The sequence below is a fragment of the Theropithecus gelada genome, chromosome 16, assembly GCF_003255815.1.
Source record: "Theropithecus gelada isolate Dixy chromosome 16, Tgel_1.0, whole genome shotgun sequence".
NCBI classification, from domain to species: Eukaryota; Metazoa; Chordata; class Mammalia; order Primates; family Cercopithecidae; genus Theropithecus; species Theropithecus gelada.
The window spans coordinates 56,170,007-56,177,960 of record NC_037684.1 but is presented as its reverse complement, the minus strand read 5'-3'; the positions used below and the strand labels follow the sequence as shown (position 1 = coordinate 56,177,960).

At 47.8% G+C, this 7,954-nt stretch overlaps 1 protein-coding gene across 1 annotated transcript in view; it reads right to left on the bottom strand.

Annotated features, from left to right (window-relative positions):
* The window catches only part of TBCD (tubulin folding cofactor D), a 183,014-nt gene that overhangs the window by 110,743 nt on the left and 64,317 nt on the right, over positions 1–7,954 (bottom strand). The gene's annotated exons all lie outside the window — the stretch shown is intronic.

Here is a 7,954-nt window from a genome sequence, read left to right as displayed (position 1 = left end):
TTTGATCGTGTGGATGTGTGCGTGTGCACGTCTGTGGGTATACCCACTTATGCATCTCTGCGGGTGTGTGTGTGCATTCTATTGTGTGGGTGTGCGGGTGTGCACATGCGCATATCTGTGGGTGTGTGTGCGCATTTGATTCTGTGGGTGTGCATGTGTGCTATCTGTAGGGGGGCACATTCAATTGTGTGGGTGTGCATCTCAGTGTGGGCACATTCAATTGGGTATGCATGTGTGCATATCTGTGGGGGGTGTGCATTCAGTTGTGTGGGTGTGCACGTGTGCTATCTGTGGATGTGTGCTCCTTCTATCCTGTGTGCGCGCATGTGTGCATATCTGCAGGGGTGTGTACACAGGTAATTGTGTGTGCACGTGTGCATATCCATGGGGGGTGTGCACACTCGATTGTGCAGGTGTCCATGTGTACATACCTGCGGGTGTGTACACATTTGTGTTAGTGTGAATGCATATGTGGGGGGGTATGCACATTTGTGTGGGTGTGTACGTGTGCCATCTGTGGATGTGTGCACATTCGATCCTGTGGGCGTGCACATGTGCATATCTGTGTGGAGGGGGTGCACATCTGATTAGATGTGTGCATGTGCATCTCTGTGGGTGCGTGCACATTCGATCACGTGTGCGTGTGCACACTCAATTCTGTGAGTGTGCATGTGTACATATCTGCAGGTGTGTGCACATTCGATTATGTGGGTGTGCACGTGTGCATATCTGCAGGGATGTGTGCATTTGATTGTGTGGGTGTGCACATGTGCATATCTGTGTATGCACATTCAATCGTGTACGTAACCACATGTACATATCTGCTGGTATGTGTGCATTTGTGTGGGTGTGCAGGTGTGCATATCGGTGAGTGTATGCACATTCAATCCTGTGGGTGTCCACGTGCGCATATCTGCGGTTGTGTGCGCATTCTATTCTGTGGGTGTGTGCGTGTGCCTATCTGTGGGGGTGTGTGTGTACATTCAATTGTGTGGGTGTGCACATGTGCACATCTGTGGGGGGCGCAATCATGTGGGTGTCCACATGTGCATATCTGCAGGTGTGTGTGTGCATTCGATTGTGTGGGTGTGTGCATGTGCGTATCTGTGAGTGTATGCACATTCAATCATGTGGGTGTCCACGTGTACATATCTGCGGGTGTTTCTGTGCATTCGATTGTGTGGGTGTGCACGTGTGCATATCTGTGGGAGTGGGTATGCGCATTCAACTGGGTGTGCACGTCAACGTGCATGTGTCAGTGTGCAGGTGTGCACGAGTATGCACTGCTGCATCTGTGCATAAATGTGTGAGCGTGCATGTGTGCACATGGGTTTAAATCTGTGGTCAAGTACAGGCATGTGCGAAGCACACCTGGGGTTATTCAAAGGCCATCCATAGGGTCCTCAGGCTTCAGAGTGCTTTACGAGTGTGCGCTTCCGGAGCCTCAGCCCCTAAGGCTCTGGTTTTGAAAGGGTTATCTCCATCCCCACGTCCCCTCTCACAACAGCCCTTTCTCTCACTTTTCAAGAAAGGCAGCCTCTCATCCAACACACGGGAAACATGCAGTGGGTGCGACGACAGGAACGGATGCAGTGGGTGCGACAGGAACGGATGCAGTGGGTGCGACAGGAATGGATGCAGTGGGTGCGACAGGAACGGATGCAGTGGGCACGACGACAGGAACAGCTCCAGTGACTGGGAAATGCTGCCCAGTGCAGGCGGCTGTCAACGCATCACTTCCCAGGACTGAGGCCACCCCACTGAAGCAGCTCAGGTGCGATGATGGGAATTACCCAGTGACTGACCGGGAAATGCTTCCCCAGTGCAGGCAGCTGTCAATGCATCACTTCCCAGGACTGAGGCCACCCCACTGAAGCTGCTTGGTGATGGAGCACAGAGGTCAGGCATGAGCTTGGAAAAGGTTGAAACACCAGCATTGCTAAAGCAAAATTTCTGCCATTCCTAGCTACTTACATGAATAAGACTTCTTAGCACTTAAAACTAAAAGTAAAAATAGGGGCTGGGTGTGGTGGCTCACACCTGTAATCCCAGCACATTGAGAGGCCAAAGCGGATGGATTGCTTGAGGTCAGGAGTTTGAGACCAGCCTGGGCAACGTCTTTACTAAAAATAATTAGCCAGTTGTGGTGGCACATGCCTGTGTTCCCAGCAACTCTGGAGGCTGAGGTGGGAGGATGGCCTGAGCCTGGGAGGCAGAGGTTGTAGTGAGCCATGATCACACTACTGCACTCCAGCCTGGGTGACAGAGTGAGACCCTTTCTCAAAAAAAAAGTAAAAACAGTACTATTGCAGAACCTTGCCTTATTCTGCTTAAAAGCATGGCTCACGGCCAGGCACAGTGGCTCACACCTGTAATCCCAGCTCTGTGGGAGGCTGAGGTGAGAGGACTGCTTGAGGCCAGGAGTTCAAGGAGTTCAAGACCTGTCTGGGCAACATAGGGAGGTCCCATCCCTACAAAAAACACAACAATTAGCTGAGCAATGTGGTGTTTGCCTGTAGTCCCAGCAACTTGAGAGGCTGAGGCAGGAGGATTGCTTGAGCCCAGGAGGTCAAGGCTGCAGTGAGCCAAGATCGTACCACTTCACTCCAGCCTGGGTGACAGAGCAAGAACCATCTCAAAAAATAAAAATAAAAAATAAAAACAAAAAAAGCTTGACTCATCAAAAGGTAACTCAAACTAAACAGCTATCTTGTCAAGAGCTAAATTTCAACAAAATGCTATTTTATGTTGGTTTGTACTAATAATTTGTTAAAACCCAATCTAGAAAAACTTGTAAATAACTAGCATCTTATGGCCATACAAAATGTAAAAGTTGAAGTTTACGTTCATGTTATTTTCTTTTGTTGCAGATATATGATAGATCAATAAAGATTCTTAGGCACTGAAATACATTACATTAGGGTAAAATGCTCTGGGAAAAAAGTAAATGGAAATATGGGCTTAAGAAGAAAAAGGAAGAATAAAATTTCTGTGAGGAAAAACTTGCCTATGAAATTGTTTTTTAGACAGGGTCTCACTCTGTGGCCCAGGCTGGAGTGCAGTGGTGCGATCACAGCTCACTGCAGCGTCGACCTCCCTAGGCTTAAGTGATCCTCCCACCTCAGCCTCCCAAAGTGCTAGCAGTACAGGTGTGAGACACGGCGCTCAGCCCTGTGAAATTTTTAATGAAGAATGGTGGATTATTCTACCTAGATTTCCCGGATTTATTTAGATGAGTGATGCAATCGTTTTATTTTAAAATGACAATACTCAGGATGGCAAATAGTTATTTGCAACTGGTTAGAGTTCTATAAAACCTGTAAGAGGCATACAGAGTTTGTCACAATTCCAAGCGGTATCTGAGGCCACTGCTTCAAGCTGTCCCTAAAGCAGCAGCAAGGGCACCAGCAGGCCCCCAGCCCTGTCGGGCACCCACCTCAGACAACCACTACACTAGCCCAAAAGGCACACGGTCAGATGCAGAACCATAAACACAGGCACAGTGCTGACTCGCACACCTGGGCACTTCTGTTTATATACACCAGTATGTTTTGGCAAAGAACAAAAATATTACACCTCCAGCTTTCCAGAAACTAAACAGCCATGCAGGGAGCAGTGACAAGACATCACATGCCGCGGTCCACACTCAGGACCCAAAGCCTCACGCCCTGCAGACAAGGAGCTCTCACGTCACACCCTCAAGAACACAGCCCTCCGTGTCAAAGGCCCAAAGATTCTGAGAACACCATTTGATCACTCACCAAAAGCACCAGGAATCATCTTAAATGACAAATAGGGAGAAGCAGGGGCAGCTGAGCGCCCTCCTGCAACTGGGCAGCGTGAGGGATCCCCGCCCGGGCACAACGGTTGTGGCACAGGCTACATGTGCCTGATGCATGGTGAGCTGCACTGTGAAAACCCTGCGCTCCGACACAATTCCTCCAAAGGTCATCTGCAACAGCTCACCCACTGCAGCCAGGACAAGCCCTTTGTGTCTCTCTTTAAAGCAAAATCAACTCCTAGAGCTTTATAGAAAAAAAAAAAACAAAAAACTTATTTTTTAACTACACTACATTTCTGCATTTATGCATCACTCGATTTAAGAGCTAAACACTCGTAATTTTTACATACAAAAAGTGATAAGCTCTCAAAAAGTTGAACACAGAATTACCACATGACCCAGTAATTCCACTTTTGCATATATACCCAAAGGAACTAAAAAAGGGGGTCTCAAACAGGTACTTGTACCCATGTCCATAGCAGCATTATTCACAATACCCAAAAGGTGGGAAAAACCCAAGTCTCCACTGACAAATGAATGGATGGAGAAAATATGGCCAGGTGCGGTGGTGCACACCTGCAATCACAGCTACTCAGGAGGCTGAGGTGGGAGGGTTACTCAAGCCCAGGAGCTGGAAGCTGTAGTGCACCATGACTGGGCCTGTGAATAGCCACTGCACTTCAGTCTGGACAATACAGTGAGATCCCATCTTTAAAAAATAAATATATGGGCCAGGCGCAGTGGCTCACGCCTGTAATCCCAGCACTTTGGGAGGCCAAGACAGGCAGATCACAAGGTCAGGAGATTAAGACCATCCTGGCTAACACGGTGAAACCCCATCTCTACTAAAAATACAAAAAAAATTAGCCAGGCGAGGTGGCGGGCGCCTGTAGTCCCAGCTACTCAGGAGGCTGAGGCAGGAGAATGGCGTGTACCCAGGAGGCGGAGCTTGCAGTGAGCCGAGATCGCGCCACTGCACTCCAGCCTGGGAGACTGAGCAAGACTCTGTCTCAAAAAAAATAAAAATAAAAGTAAAAATAAAATAAATAATTATATTGTATGTCCATACAATGGATCATGATTCAGATTATTCAGATTATCCTTGAAAACATGATGCTAAATAAAATAAGCCATACATGAAAGGCCAAATACTGTACAATTCCACTTGTGCAAGGTCTCTAACACAGGCAAAGTCCTTTTTCAAGCAGAAAGTAGACTAGAATTACAAAGGGTTGAAGGGAAGGAGAATCAAGGGCGAGCTACTTCTTAATCTGGGGTGATGAGAAGTTTTGGAACCAGACGATGGTGATGGTTGTACAAAAGTGAGAGTGTAATTAATGCCACTGGATTAATATGCTTAACAATTAAAAGAGCAAATTTGTTACATATATTTTACCACAATTTTCTAAGTAATAATAGAATATTCTAAAAACCATGGAATTATATATTTTAAATGGGTGAATTATATGGTAGGTGAATTACATATCAATAAAGCTGAAAAAAAATGAAGGATTCTTGAATTCACATGTAAGACAAGATGCCAACAACGCCCTTTCTAAACGGTCTTAACAGGGGCCACTGCCGTCTGCCCCACCAGTGTTAACGCTCAGCCAAAATGCCACGTTCTACGGGGAGGGAGGGAGAGCAGGGCGGAGCGCAACACAAAACACACACATTCACGCAGGGAAAAAACACATTAACACAAAAAAATGAAAAATCGGTCCATGTACAAAGTCAAAGATGTCTCATGCTTTTCATTTTCCTGAAAACCTGAAAGCTTAAAAGCCTACCAAGATTAAACAAGCCAACAAAAACAGGCGGGGAACTGGACACTGGGGCTGTCAGGACCAGCTAGGAGGTGACCTCTGCCAAGCCCCCCGATCACCTGGGAACTGAGGTACACAGGCCTGTGGGGGTGCAGCAGGGTCAGGCCAGGCCACAGCCAGGGCTGGACAGACAGCAGGGTCCGCCACGGGAGCCTGAGCCAGCCTCGGCACTGAGCCCCCACGGCTCCACCAGGGAGGGTGCGCCCTGTCCTTAGACCTCAGCTGCGGCTGCTCTCCTGGAACTCACCGTCCCCCTCTGTATTCCAGAGCCTGTGAGGAAACTCGGCTCCTCCACCCCTCCCCCTCTCAGAATCGGACTCCTCTCCTAGAAAATATCCCTCTAAAGGAGCCCCTGCTGGTTTGCTTCCTTCCACGTCGGCTGCTTCTCCCCTTTTCTCCACCTCCCCAGGCCAGTGAGCCCGGGAACCTGGTTTGAGCTTTTCCACCCACTCCCCTTCCTCATATCACCCCCTCCTGTGTGAACTCACCCAGCCCATAACTTTGTAGACCATTTCTATGCGGAAGGCTCCAACATGTCACTCACTGACCTTCTTACTATCTCACTCTCTTTCACTGAATAGAACAGCAAATTCGTTGAGTTTGGAATCCTAAATGCAGCATAAGTATTTCCTTTTCTCCTTCTTCACAGCTCTGGTCTCAAACCAAACCACAGGAAGCACTGTGGCGGATCGCAAACGGCCTCGCTGTTCCTTTCCACTGCGCTCCCGTGTATTCCCCAGTATCTGATTTTATGTCGAATAATTTCCAAACCCCTCACTGTCTTCCGAAGCCCCTCTGGATCTAGCCCCAGGAGCTTTTCTGTGCCCACTCTTCCGCTCTTTCGGCCGCCCCAGCTCGTGCGAGCCTTCGTTCCTCTTTCTGGGATGCTGCGGTCAGGAGTCCACCCTGCTTGGCTCCTTCACGGTAGAAGCTCTCAGCGTAAATGTCGCCCCAGGAGGTCTTCTCCAAGTCCTATTCAAGTCACTGGTTGGCCCCATCACTGAGGATCTCACCGCCTTTGTCTATTTTCTTAACCACTTTATCCATTCTCTGAAATCGCCCCCTGGTTTCCTTGTTTAACGTCTGAATCTCCCTCCAAACTCTGTCCCCTTTACTGTCACAGAAACGCTGTGTCCTCACGTCCTCACCTCCACTGCCAAGAGCACTGGGCGCCAATCGCATTTGTCGTAGGAAGGACGTGCAGAGTTTTTGTCATCCAGAGAGAAAACACAACGGTTTCTTTAGGAAAAGCCTTTGAAAACATTGTCCACAGGTGGCAAGTAATCTACTGAATGGTGCTTTTAACAAGACCCCAGATGCAGCAACATCGTCACAAGATGCTGCTTGTACGTCTTTGATGAACGCTGAGAGCGTGTGCGCTAATGACTTTATATAGTTTTCAAAATTTATAAAAATTTATTTAAAAATTTTTTCAAAACATTTTTTGTTTTGATAGGAGTTAGGCAGCCTGTATTTCTGACATGCAGGGCTTACTACCTGGTGCAGGTTCACAGGGACCTTTGAGCCTCCTAGCAGTAAAACAAACATGCTCTCCGTCCTTCAGAAAGTTACAGAAGGTTCTCTATGGCTGTGGGACACCAGACAATGACACTTTATAGGACATGGGGCGACAGACTGCACCTTCTGGGGGAAGGGGTAGGCCTCCTTGAGAGAGGGCAGTGAAGGACCCCAGCCTGAGGATTGTATAGGGAGCTTCCCAAATTTGAGGGAAGGCATGAGAAAAGCTTTGTAGATGCTAATTTAACAGAGACCTGCTTTAGCCACACAGTGTGAACAAACAGATCTATGTCACCAACACAGCCCTCAAATCTGTTATTTGGGAAACAACATATGCAAAGATTTCTTCCTATTTAGGTTTGAAAGCAAAGGCTAAGTGCTGGGAAGCAAGTGGAGCCACTGTGCTGAGTCTTAGACAAAGACTTTAAATCAACGGCTTGAAATATCCTCACAGATCTCAAGAGAACTGTGGACCAAGAACTAAAGGAGACCAAGAGAACAGCATTTAAACTAACATGGAAAGTTGGTAAAGAGAGAAATTATAAAAAGAGGCTGGGCACAGCAGTTCACTCCTATAATCCCAGCACTTTGGGAGGCCAAGGCAGGAAGATCACCTGAGTCCAAGAATTTGAAAGCAGCCTGGACAATAAAGTGAGATCCTGTTTCTACAATTTTTTTTTTTTTTTTGCAGTGCATCAGGCCTGTAGTCTCAGCTGCTCAGGAGGCTGAGGTGGGAGAACTGCTTGGGCCAGGGAGGTTGAGGCTGCAGTAAGATGTGATTCTACCACTACACTCCAGCCTGGGTGACAGAGCAAGACCCTGTCTCAAA